The sequence below is a fragment of the Parus major genome, chromosome Z (assembly GCF_001522545.3).
Source record: "Parus major isolate Abel chromosome Z, Parus_major1.1, whole genome shotgun sequence".
NCBI lineage: Eukaryota > Metazoa > Chordata > Aves > Passeriformes > Paridae > Parus > Parus major.
Window position 1 is genome coordinate 62,179,331 of NC_031799.1, and position 13,373 is coordinate 62,192,703.

Genomic DNA, 13,373 nt, shown 5'->3' on the forward strand with positions numbered 1-13,373 from the left:
TTATGTTTTCAGTTGTCAAGGGAATTTTGAGTTTCTATTCCAAATCACATTAAGATGTGACATTTTGTACTGTGTGTATTATTAAATAGTATATTTTCAAACCTGTGTATTAATATCATGCTTAGCATACTAAAAAAGCTCTGATTTAGGTATTACCTAGAATGGCATTCAGCAAAGGCTCTTGCTCCAAGAAATAATTGGTACATGAATTGCCAGATATTTATTGTTCTGCCTTTAATTCTCTGAAACTGAAATTTAGCTATTCACATTACATATGTCTGTAATGTGTGATCTGTCAGGAAGATCAAGACCAGCTCCAAAGAGGCACATTTGAATTCACAGACCAGCCCAACATGGTGACAAACAGGTTCATGGACCAAATTCATGCATTACTATGGAGTGACTGAGCTGGCTGAAGACCATCTGGAGGACCTTGCAGTGCTACTTTCCTTGCTGATTTGACCCTTACTTCCTTACACGTTGCTTCATGGTTGCTTGAGGAGAATGACATATTGTTGAGAGGAAAATTGACAAGATCCCAGCTGGAAAAGAAATTTTTACAGACAAAAATTTCCAGTGGCTTTCATTGTAAAAAATTATTTTGCTTTGGTTTCAAATATTTTGTGGGCTACTATGAAGTAATTATTACGATGAGAAGAGCCATGGACCAACCATCCACTACTGATTGTCTATGCAGAAGACAAATCCAAAACTGTCATGGGAGTGGCTGGAAGTGAAATGCAAGTCCAACATAATTCAGTAGAAATCCTAGGTTTTACTAAGGGGCCAAAATACTAGCTGTAGACAGGTCAGAATTTGGAGATTATATGTGAGGTGTTTTGAAAATTCTCTGAATATTTAATATCAATAAATACAGGTAAGATTGTCAATGGTAATGAGCCATCCTAATGTTACACTTATTCCCTTGATTATTATTCTAGGTTTACTGTTTATTTATTGTTTAGTCAAAAATGAGGACTTAGCAGCACACTAAAAACAAGAAGCAGTATCAGTAAATACATGGAAAACAGTCAACGCATAATGAATTCAGGATTTATTGGTGTCTTGACTAAGAATATGATTTTAAATCATCTGTTAGACCAACTCAAAGTATCAAAACAAGCATACATAATTCAGCTGTAACCCTAGATTATATGGACGTAGTCCAATTTAGTAAAAATTCAGTCCAAGACATTTTACACATCTAAGTCAATAGGCTTACTTGCATTACAAAAGGAATGAACAAATCACATTTAAACACCATTTGTTAGTTCTCATAGCATCAAGAGAATCTCCATTCTCTCAGTAGTTAGAGCCAGTAATATCCAATTTTTTGGCATAGTGGGCAGTTAAACGAGGCTCTGATCAAAATCTGCTGTCTTCAAGCCATGCTCTCTACCTGTAGAGACTTCTCTTGATTCCAGCCAGGACAGGGCTAATTTTTGCAGTAGCCAGGAGGGGCAGTTGTTCTATACCAGCTCACATCAATGCTGGGCGTGGGGGCAGTGTGTCTGTTCTGCCTAGGGAAGCAGCAGCTCACATAATACCAGCCTCCACTGCCTGAGGATCCTTCACCTCCTTCTTGTATCTTCTGTCAGTATTACAGCTGATGATACTGGCTGTCATCTTATCAAATGTTTCCAGTAAATTCTGCCTATCTTGTGATCTTTAACTTTTGTGCCTCCCATTCTCCTTTCCAGTGTGCTGCAAGTCTGGGGGAGGGGGTGGAAGAGTGAGGGAGCAGCACATGGTCTGGAGTGTTTCACTGGGAACACTAAACTGGGGAATGTCAATCCTGAGCCATGACCTCAGTGCTTTAGCAGGTGAGTGCAATCCAGTTTTTGTGTTTACTTATTCAGACCTTCATTTCTATTGCACACTCCTGCAAAGATTACAAGAATCATTGACATCCCCCAAGGCTGATTTGCTGTTACATATAAAACTGAAGTTAAACTTACAGTGCATGTACATGCACTCTCCATCGACTGTCATTTTGATTCTGCCCTTCTTACACAGATAAGCTACCCTCCTGCCCTCCTTCACCAAAATTTTGGTGCTTGCTGTATTTCAAGTGTTTATATATTGTTCTAAGTACATGCATATCAACTGAATGCTGTTATGCTCACTTTACACTCAGATATTATTACAATATGCCTGCATTAAGTAGTTGTACCATGTAATTTCTCAATGGACTAACTATATGAAGTGAGGAGAATGTTAATAAATATCTGCTGGTGCAGAAGGTACAGGAGCACTTTTTCTGTGTGTGTGAACTTCCTTCTGGTTAAAGATTCTTACTGACATGCATGCATTATTGTGTACATCAACATTCTTTCCATGTACTGTGCATAATGTGTGTATTTATGTAGTCACATATATTTGTAGGTAGCTATGGGTTGGCCTTATCTGGTCATATATATAAGGAATTCTGGTCAGATATATAAGGAATAACTGGTCAAAAGTAATTTTGATCCATACTCTGCTGCTAGATGGAGTTATAGATAAAGGTGCTCATTTCAGTACATTTTTACATATAATGTTTTAGTAATGTATGCTTACTGTATCATGGGTTATTCTGTGAGAATTCCAAAAGAATTTCAGAGCAGCTGATTGGAAGGATAGATTTCTGGTTTTGCCTCATTGGTGGAGAAGCAGAATTGGTTTTACAGAAAGTTCTCATGAGTTTAACTAAAACATGCCCTGGATTGACTTAGTGTTGAACAATATATAGGAACTATTGACAGTGTAGAAATGTTAAATTAATTATTATTTACCTAATTTTTTAGCAATTGCAAATATATTAAATCTATATATATTTCATTTAAGTTTTGTATTTAAAAAAATGACATGGTTTTATGTTATACTCCACCATTGATAATACACTGTATTTGTTCAAACATGGTTAAGAATTTTTAAGCTCATTATTTGATGTAGTGATTGAAAAAATCCAAAAAATTAGTATAAGAAAATATCTCTAATATTTGTTAAAAATTAGTTTTTCTTCATAGATGCTCTTCCCAGAGAAATTGTTCTCTCTAAACAAAAAAAAAACAAAACCAACACCCCCAAAAAAACCAAAGGAAAAAAAAATATGAAAGAAAGACGATATAAACACAGTAGAAGGCTGGATTTAATTTTAGTTTATGTTTACAGCACACTTTTTGGATATGTATGTCTTTGCAGGAAAATTTTGGATTCTAAAAACAGCTGCAAGTGTGTTCAGATTCTTATTTTATCTGCATTACCCCTCCTATCACAGATTAAATATCTGGAGAGTGGTGCCTACAGTACCAGAGCTCAGGTAATAAAAAGAGAAAAGGAAAGTAAAATCAAGTGGGAGAAAGATATTTAAGCTCTTATTGAGACTAGACAGAGGAGCCATACTCAGTGCTTCTAAGGAGGATCCCTTTCACAGCTGCCAATGGGATACTAAACAATTTGGAGGGATTTTCTAAGGATTGGTTATCTATGGCACCAGCCACTAAATTCCTTTAAAAACTAGCTTTTTAGCTAGTTCTATCTTCTGCTTCTGAGCCTGAGAAGATGCAAGATCTGTTGTCTTTTCTGAGGATCATGAAGTGTATCAGAGTATTATAAGTGATGGTAGCAGCTTTGTCTCATTTTACCACCCACAGATGGTAAATCTAAAGGCAAGGCATGGCAGCCATAAGTGCACTTCATGCTTTACATAATATTTTTTTGTGGAATTTAACTCTTCTGCACATTAATGCACAAACCAAATGTCCTCTGTCTTTTCTTGTGAATGTCCATCCATCTGTATCTGGCCTAGATTTGAACAAGTTACCAAAGGCTAAATTAAAATCCATCTGACCTGCCGGTGTTTAAGTCCATGTTCTTTGCTTATTGCAAATATAAAGTGAGATAAATGGAGATTGTTTATCCTGTTTTCTCTGAGAAAAAAATATTTTCCTCTCTGCCAATTGATCTACTGTTGATCTGCAGAGATGTGGGAGATAGACCATGTAGATCCACATACCTGTTTGTTTTTTTAAGTTATCTACAGGTGTATTTACAGAAATGTATACATACCTGAAGCAAACATACATCAAATACATTGTTAAATGTTTTCTTTCACTCCTTGCTCTTGGTAAGATTATTCCATCTTTTATTTGTTTTGTCTCCTCTTATTAATAGTATTAATCAGGCAAGCATTGTCTCTACAGACTGAAAACATTAATATATTTTAACACATATAGATTCTGATATCTGTTACACTGGGGAGGGCTAATGAGTTAACTCTGCACGTGCTTCAGTTCTTCTGGAATCAAAATTAAACTCAGAGTGTCATAATCAATTTGAATTTAACCAGTGCATGCAAATGAATATAAGTGTTGAATAATTGGCAGACGAGGTTGAGGTTTAGGCAACAAATTCTGTAGGTTGTTTAAAATACTATTTCAGTTTACAGTGAGATGATCCTACAGAAATAAACTTCTCAGGGAATTTCATAATATGTTCTATTATCTCTTGGTTACAAATTTACAGTTGTGCCAGCTCCTCATCCACAGCAGTTTAGAAAGGGGATGGTGTGTGTGAAAAGAGTCAAGGTCTGTATTATCACACAGTGCAGCTGGACCTTACTGATATAAATCTGTAGAGAACCTAAGCTGAAAGGAAGTGAAACTTCCTCACTTTCAATCTTTTGGGTTTCAAAAGACAGCTGTTTTCCTGCATGTGTTCAGTAGTGCAGAGTTGGCTAATATACAGATATTATTAGTCCAAACAACTGTATAATTTGAAAAGAAATCTAAAGAAACCAACTCAGGTGCCTGTAGGACTGAAAATATGGCTTTTAGAAGCTGAAATTACAGAGAAAGCAAGCATAGTGTAGCCATGGAAAGTATTTTAGTATAACCAAACAGTCTTTAAGAAAGGCTATTCAGTCCAGCCCTTTGAGGTGTAAGGAGATGGGACCAGAATCATGAAGAAGAGACTGAGGATGGGAATGGATGCAATTTTGGTGTAGTCTTTTTGCTTAACAGTGTCTAAGGGATTTTATTTTCTAGAATTTAGTGTAAGGAGATTTCATCAAGGCAGGTTTGAGCTCCAGTTGAGTTCTGGATACCTCTCCTTTGCTTTATTTCTCAGGTTGTTTTGTGATTTGCATACAGCTCTGGATTATTTTTTGCTTGTTTTTTGCAGGCTTCTGTAACATATTTACTAGGGTATTTTTATATGTTTTTTCTGTTCTTGTTTGTTCGTTTGTTTGTTTGTTTCTTGTTTTGCAGTTTCTTTGTTTTTAATCATGTACAGAGACTTAAAAATTCCCTCAAATCTCCCTTTGTTAATTGGGAAACATTTTAGTCAACACCATTTAGCTGTGCTCAGGCTCAGCTCTTCATTTAGCATTTTTTCTATCACTAAACAAGCACATCCACACACATAGCCTGCATTAATTTCGCTGTCATTCCTAGAAAATTTCTTGACAGAGTAGGACTCATCAGTCCTCTGCATGAGCTGAGCCTTTTAAGAGTTGTATTACACTGAAAATTCTATTACATTTAAGGGGAAAAAAATCATCATGAGGATTATCAAACACTGGAAGAGGCTTCCATAGAGATTATGAAATATTAGTCCTTTGGGATACTGAGATGCTGATTTGAAAAGACCCTGAAAAATCTGCTCTTCATCTTTTCTGCTCTGAGCAGGAGACTAGGCTAGAAACTTCCAAATCATCCTCTCAATCTACATAATACCATTACTCTGAGGTTTTAAATCACAGCTGGGCAAACCAGAAAAACCTCCTCAAGCCACAGCAGCAACCTCTAATATAAATGCACTCTGGGGTAAAAATGAAAGTGGCAGAAGTTTATTTTATGTGAGCTCAGACTGTTCCCACCTGTGTAACTGGGGATCATCCTGAATAACTGAGGCAAAGTAATCCTGAGGCGCCATACCCTGCTGTGTGGGAGTTACTGTATTGGCAACCTACATGTTTCTCCACTATCCAAATCTGATGTGGGCAGCTGCTATTAGTAGGTTTTGCTACTGGTGGGTGATCCTTGCTTCTGTTATGGCCTCACAATGCCACTCACAGTCAAAACAATTTAGGAGAATCTTCATGATATATTCAGTTCAAACAGGGGGACACATAAACCACACAAAAGTAGTTTATGATCCCATAATCTTTTCATTCCCACTCCTTGTATCTGCCAGTCTTCTGTGTGTGCTGATGGGCCAAAGTTTATGCAATTACTGTGTTTGGCACTAGAGAACTTGTTCTCTGATGTTAATGATAATACCTGTCATAGAGGAGATCAGTACAATTGAAAAACTCCATCTCAGCTCCAGTAAGTGTCCCTCAAGTAGATCACCACAATATTCAGTAGTTTTGGATCCAGTGATACATCCAGTGTGTTTTTCTGGCAGTGGGCAAGCATGAGCATGAGGTTTTTTAGACAGCAAAACTGCAAGTGTTTTTGAATGTAGGAAAGCAATGGCATACCTCCCATGCCTATTTGTGCTGGTTTTGGCTGGAGTACAGCTAATTTTCTTCACAGTAGCTAGTATGGGGCTGATTTGGGTTTGTGCTGAACACAGGGTTGATAACACAGAGATGATTGTCATTTCTGAGCACAGAGTCAAGGCCCCTTCTGCTCTTCATTCTGCCACAGTGGTAAGGTAGGGGTGCATGGAAGACTGGGAGGAAACACAGCCAGAACAGGTGACACAAACTGACCAAAGGGATGTTCCAGACCATATGACATCACACTCAGTATGCAAAGTGGGGGGAAAAAGGAGGAAGGTGGGGGGACATTTGGACTGATAGTGTTTTTCTTCCCAAGTCACCACGTTCACCTGGAGATGGCTGAATACCTGTCTGTGGGGAGTAGTGAATTAAGTCCTTATTTTGGTTTGCTTGAGTGTGTCTTTTGCTTTCCCTATTAAATTGTCTTTATCTCAGCCCATTACTTCTCTGGATTTCACTGGCTTCTGCCATTCTGCTTCTCTCCCCAGCACTGCTGGTGGGAGAGTGAGGGAGCGAGTGGCTGTGACGGGCTGGGGTGATGGCTGGGGTTAAACCACGGCACTGTTGTCCTGTCTGTCTGAAGTAAAAGTCCTAAATGTAAATCTAAATGTAAATCAGAGTTAAGGTTTATACAGCACATGTACTCTGAAAGTATTCATTTGCTATATGCTAAATAAAATGGTTCTTTTCAAGTTTTTGCATCCTATGGTTGGACGAGGTTATCTATTACCAAAGCACAGAAGAGCCTTGTCATCTGATTCTCACAAATATTTGCACTTAACCAGTGAAGAATGAATATTATGAGCCAGGAATTGGAAATTTGAATAATAAAATTATAAGAAATGATTACATAAGTCTAAATTATTGTTAGAATTTGGAGCATTACTCAAGAAGAGAAAAAGGCAAAAGTAATTTTTTGCTTTGCCTGATTTACTCTGCTGTATCATTTGACATCTGTTTTGGAATAGGGCTATGTAAATTTTTTGAAGAGGAAAACACAAATACCTTATTACTTTGACAAGATATAGCTGTGTCCTTTTCATCACATGCATATTATTTATCAGCTATAGAAGGAGACTTCATTCAATATAGTTATATCAGTGAATTATTGTTGCTTAAAACCTGTTTTCTCTATGTAATATAGAAGTTTTTTTTATGGCAGGTATATGAAATTTAGATTTTTTTTAAAAATTACTGTAGCACACTAAGTGTTTTTAACTAATTGATTATATTATCTATGCCTTAATAAACACATGTTAATAATTAAAATACTTTTACATTTCCTATTTTTTAGTTTCTACTTTTTTTTCTTTGTTTATGCATTTATTTTTTGTCATCATAAACATCTGTTTGGGGCAAATCCTTTTCCACTGGGATCTGGTGCTACATGCCTGCTTATCTAATGTGTACCTTTTCACATTATATGTCTGTGTTTTCAAATGAAATTAATATTCCTCTGAAACTTAGGAGTTCTTTAATGCTGTTCTTTATTAAAAAAGCCTTCTGCATGTAAGACATATAGAGGGGAGATGGACCAGTAAAACGCTTTTTGGCATTTTGCACATCAGCAGTTAACCAGCGTCAATTTGATTATTTCCTCCACATGTTGAAACACAGCTCAGAGCATTAAAGTCATTCTCCAGTGATTGGGACAAAAGTAGGTTAGTAGAGTGGGTTGCTAGGAAACCAGTGTCAGTGTCATCCATGACCTTGCAGAGCATAAAGAGACCATATAGATTTATTGAGCTCTGTGGCACATTGTCCAAGTCCCCTCTTGGCTGTCTTACTCTATTTCCATCTGCCATCATGCTGCTGCGCTCCCTCACACATGGACACATGCTCTCCTCCCCAAAAGCAGCCATGTAACAGGAGAAGTACCTCTGCTCTTTGAGACTTCCTAAAGCATCACTGTAATTATTCTGTTGCATTAAGCTACACCATAGTCTCTTAGCTAACTAGACAGAGAAAACAGCATAAGCAAAACTGCATCTTTTTAACAGCTGGTTTCATTATTCTGTGGCTGCAAGAAATATCAGTTCTGCTGGAAGCAGAATCATTAAAAATGTATAAACATCACAAAATAATTTTGCTGTCACATTCAAAACTTTTTTTTCAAAGTTGCGTGCACAGTTTTCACAGCTGAGGTGATTTAAACAATCACATACTGTAGTGAGCTGTGACACTCTTGTTGTCTTCCTGATTCCCATTTTAGAAATAGCTGAAGGTTGTGGGTAGGAAGGAAAACAAATGAAAATTTCATACTCACATAAAAAAAAAATTAAAAAATTCCTTTGAATTTGCAAAATCTTCCTCTTACAAGAATTTATCTTCCTCTTAGGTAGTTTTAGATGTTTACTATTTAATGCTGATGTTTGTATTATACAACTAGAAACAAAATGTGGAGGGACCCACATAATGAATCACACATAATGATCACACCTGATCAGTTCTGTTAGCATTTTACTTTAAAATCTCAATTGAAAAGCACTGTGTTGGATGCCTGTACTATTGTGTGGTCCTTTCTGTAGCTCATAATAGATATATGCTATTTTGTCATTCAGAAATATTTATGATAGCAAAGGTTATTTTTAGAAAAAAGAAGGTTCACTTTTCCTATGCGACCAGATTATCCATATTGCTTTCCTTCACCCTGTTAGGTCCCAGATGAATGCTAGAGTCTGAACAGGTCACTCTGTGAACACCACTGAGCCCTCTGTGTATCACAGAAGTGCATTCCACCTTGAAGGGCCTTCTTGGAGGCAGTTCCTTGCTTCTTGCATTTAAAACCAGGGACCTCTCAGTAGAGCATTTCAACTGACTATAACTGTCTTGGAGGTCTCTGGTGAGTATTGGGACATTAAAATTCTAGGTGACGTGCGAAGCAGTGCTGCCAGGTGATAAGGCCTCTTAATCAGTCCCAGCAAAAAGTAAGAAATTCAGTAGTTTGTTCATTTGTTATTACTCCCTCTCATGTTATGAAACATAAAAATGGGTAATGGATTAGGCAGCTCTACTTCCTTTAAGAGTTATTGAATCTTTATGTGTGATGGGGCATAGAAGTGAGATACACTAACTGCTTTTCCAACATGTCCTACAAGCAGAATTTGGGTTTACTGTGCAATCCAGGCCCTTGCCCACCCCAATGATTCACCCAGCTCCTTAGTTAGCCAGAGGAGCACCTGTGAGCGTTTTAGATTCAAAAGTCCGTGGAATTTTCACACTTTTTCAGTTGGACATATCTGCAGGAGCCTCTACCATACCAAGAGACAGAGGAGGTTTGTCACTCCATGTTTGATTCAGAAACCGTGCCTCTTGCAGCTGCAAGCTCTCCCTGACGGAGGCCATTGGTGTGAAACAGTGCTCAACGTGGCACATAACCCAAGTATCATAGACACAGTCAGGACCTCTGGTTCTGACATGTTTTTTGAGTCTGTCAGGTAATTAATTAAACAGAGGCTACCCTAAGTTCCTAATTCAGTTTACACTGTTTAAATAATTTGACTAATATGGATCCTCAGGTGTACAATGGCAGAGAATTTAATTTTTTCCTGCTTTTTTCATAATCCATATTGAACTATATTCACAGATGGCAGGATAACTGTATAGCTCTCTCAGTTTATAAAAAGATAAACACTGTCAGAGCCATTCAAAGCCTCTCAGCAGGATATAATTAAAAAAAAAAAAAGTTTTGAAAATTTCAGGCCTCATTTAGGAGAAAGAAGAGATACAGAAGAGAGATGTATAGCCTTAAGACCTGAGTGAAGAGAAGCCTCTCATATCCCAATCTGCAACCAGGGACTTACTAGAGCTCTGACACAGGGCAAAGTGAGTGGCCACTCTTGTAGCTTTGTGTCCTATGCAGCTAGATACTAACTCTGTGCCTTAAGTGATGGAATTTAATTAGCAGTGTAACCATAAAAGGGTCCTCTAAATTGACTTGAAAATAAGTTAGTATTATTTTCAGCTAATGAAATAGAGATAAGATAGTGCCTCTCAAATCTCATTAGACAGGGAAAAAAAAGTTTACAGGCATAAAAAAAAATCTAAGAAAAACTACTGAAGTATAAATCTACACCCCTGCCTAACTTTTACTTTCCTGCAGTTTTTACTTCCCTCATCTTACAAGAAACACTGATTTTTAAGGTGAATACTATCTCAGGAAAATAATTTCCTCATCACAATATTGTTGCCTTTATGCAAAGTAAGGGATTGTGTTGTCCTCAGGGTTAGAGAGCACATAGTCTGAGGCTGTGTATAATTAGCGTCTTAAATGCAAACTTGTATTACTCTTGGTCTTCTTCAGAGCAATAAGACCAATTGTGCTCTTGATTTTTTTTAAAGCAACAATTAAAATTATAATCAGGAATTTCCCTTTTGCCTCATTTGGATTAAAGTTAATCTGAGGCTATGTCTATATGAAAAAGTTAAGAGTGTACCCAGACATAGAATTATCTATACTAAACTCCCAGATTAGTCAGAACTGTGCTCTACCTTCTGCCCACAAGTACTCCTTGCTGCTTCTGGATGTTGCTCTCAATTTAAAGCACTGCAAATGAACATTACCATTAAGGAGTATGCATACAACTGTGGTGTTGTAGAGACTACAGGAACAGAGGAATGGGGTGTCACACTGGGTATCAAGGATGCCATGGAAAACACATAGGAAGGGTTAGAAATCTGTGTGCTGTTGTGAGCTTTGATTTTACTGGGACTGTGGTGGAGGTGTGGACAGGTTCACATTACTAGGGTGCTTCAGTGCAGGGACAAAAGATTTTTAGGAAGGACCAGGTAGGGAGATGTGGATGTAGAGTCACCCTTTATGTGAAAGAATAGCTCTCTGGAGCTCTAAGCTCCAGAATCTAAGCATTCATGATGAGCCAGCTGAAACTTATAGATAAAGATGAAAAGCAGACCAGCATGGGTAACCCACACAGTAATGACTATCTGTTGTGGGCAACAGATACTATATTGACCAGGAAGAATTGGTGGGTAAGACCTTGCAAAATTAGCTCCAAGTAACCTCATATTCACAGGACCCGATCCTCAAGGGGGACTTAAAACTCCTTGATATGTGCTATAAGAAAAACACAGCAATCTATAGCCAATTCAGAAACTTCCTGGTGTAAAATTCCTAATCAGTTCAGTGCTTGGCTGGGCACAGCTGGAGGCATGCTGGAAATGCACATGTCAAAGGCAGCCTTGTTTGCAGTGACCATGAGATAGTGGAATTCGTAATCATGAAAGGAGAGAAAAGGGAGTGTTGTTCTTCTGGAGGGTAGGAAGGCGCTACAGAGGCATCTGGACAGGCTGCATAGATGGGCCAGAGTCAGTGGTGGGAGGTGGAACAGAGGGAAGTTCTGGGTCCTGCTCTTGGGCCACAACAACCCCATCCAGCACTACCTGCTTGGGGATGAGTGTCTGGAAAGCAGCCCAGGGAAAAAGGGCTAGGGGTGCTGGTCAAAAAGTATCCTTTGCTTGCATCAGCAATAACACGGCAGGCAGGACTGGGGCAGTGATTTCATCCCGTGCTTATCACCTGGACTCCTGTATCCAGCTCTGGGCTTCACAATCAGACAGTCACTGAGGTGCTGGAGTGTGTTCAGAGAAGGTCAGTGGAGCAGGGAAAGAGTTTGGAGCACAAGGCTTAAGAGAAGAAGCAGAGGGACCTGCTGAGCTTGGAGAAAAGGGGGCTCAAAGACATCCTTGTCGCTCTCTACAGCCACCTGAAAGGAGGTGGTGGTGAGCTGGGGGTCAGCCTCTTCTCCTGAGTAGGAAGCAACAGCATAAGAAGAAATGGCCATAAGTTTTGCCAGAGGGTTTTTTTTTATCAAAAGGGTTGTTAAGCATTGGAACAGGTTGTTCAGGGAAAGGATTGAATCATCACTCCTGGAGGTTTTAAAATAATGTAGGTGTGTTGCTTAGGGTCATGGTTGAGTGGTGGACTTGGCAGTTTAAAGATAATGTCTGGAATTGATGATCTTAAGGATATTTTCCAGCAGAAAAATTCAATGATTCTGTAAGAAGAGACTATATAAAATGTAGAAGTAATCTTGGGAAATCTGAGAGGAACACATAGATTCAGAGATATACATAACATGCAAAAATTATGATATGATCAGGAAGGGCAAAGCTTATCCTGGTTGTTATGTCAAAGGCAACAAGAAAAGCATATACAAGCATTTGTACTAAAAAGGAGATAATTGGTCATAGGCATTGTTCATGAAGAACATGGAAAAGGGTGAGATCTTAAATATTTTCTTTTCCTTATTAGAAAGATCAGTCTTGAAGAACTGAAAGTCTTTGAAATTGGGCAGGGTGCGCTACCATCCACTGTCAAAAACTATAGAACCCAGTGAATTTGTATAACTTTGGGCCAAGTGGGAACGCCCAGGTGCCTCCCCTGGAGAGGGCAAGTTCAACACTGTCCATTGCAACACTGAGGATGTGTTGCATCATGTGCAGTGCTCTGGTTTAGGATCTGGGGACCCCTTGTGGGGAGCCTTTGATGGGCCATGACACCCCCTTTGCTGTCCTTCATGTGGATGTTGCTTTTCCCAGGGTGAAGGGCCCCACATCTGAGCTGGTCTGCACACCAGAGGACAGGTGCCTCTGGGCAGAGGCTTTTTCACACCCAAAACCTCTCCTCCCCTGACCCTTTGGTTCCAGGGTCTGTTCCTCACTGGCAGGTGATAGCCCTGGGGCTGTAGTCTCCACTACAAAGCTCAAAGCTTGATCCCTCTTTGGATGTATTCTTTCCCCAGCCCAGACCTGAGTCACTTTATCTTATCTCCATCAAGGAGCAGTTCAGAGCCTTTGCCAGGGGCACATTCAGGGTATGGAGGTCTTCAGCTTCTATTATACAGTTTTGCTATAATAAGCAAAC